Source organism: Chondrus crispus, genomic scaffold (genome assembly GCF_000350225.1).
Source record: "Chondrus crispus Stackhouse genomic scaffold, scaffold_240, whole genome shotgun sequence".
NCBI lineage: Eukaryota > Rhodophyta > Florideophyceae > Gigartinales > Gigartinaceae > Chondrus > Chondrus crispus.
This window is the reverse complement of record NW_005179125.1, coordinates 42,637-43,364: the sequence shown is the minus strand read 5'-3', so window position 1 is coordinate 43,364 and position 728 is coordinate 42,637.

Below are 728 nucleotides of genomic sequence, written 5' to 3'. Positions count from 1 at the left end.
GGGCGGCCCCCCCCGCCGGGGTCGGGTGGGTTTTTTGTGTGGGGGGGTTTTGTTGGGGGGGGGGGGGGGGGGGGGGGGGAGGCCCGCGGGCCGATGGGGGCGCGCCCCCAAACCTGCGACGCACCGCCCGTGAGACGAGAAAGCACACGTCACGCAGCCGCAGACACCTCCCCCTGCCAGGCACACACGTGTATCATGTCACGCGTCCCCTGTCACGTGCACCGTGCCCGCCTACCGTACCGTGCCCGCCTACCGTACCGCCCCGCCGCCGATTACTTGTTGCAATCGCCACCCTCGGCATCCCGCCCCCTTCCTCACGACAGATCCTGCATCGCCCTGCAAACTTGCACACTATCCGTACGGTACACCACGTACAAGTACACACCCTACATGCCTCATCCTGTTTCCGATGCCCTGTAACCCCTTCAAGCCGCCCAGCACGCCTCATCTCCTGCAACTACCGCCCCATTCCGCCACCACCCTGAAAAAAAAATACATCCCCCGTCTGTACCAAATCCTCCTACACCCAGTCGACCGCAACTCCGTTCGCTTCGTTCACATCCTTCACTCGCTGCATCTTGTGCACAAACACGTCAAACTCCCATCCTTCGCGCTCCAGGAGCACTCCCGCCCTCGCTCCCCCCCCCCCTGCCGCCTCCATCGCCTGAAGCGTTGGCCCGAAAACCGCACTGTACCACCGCCCACCTTGCTAACTTCTACAGTGATTG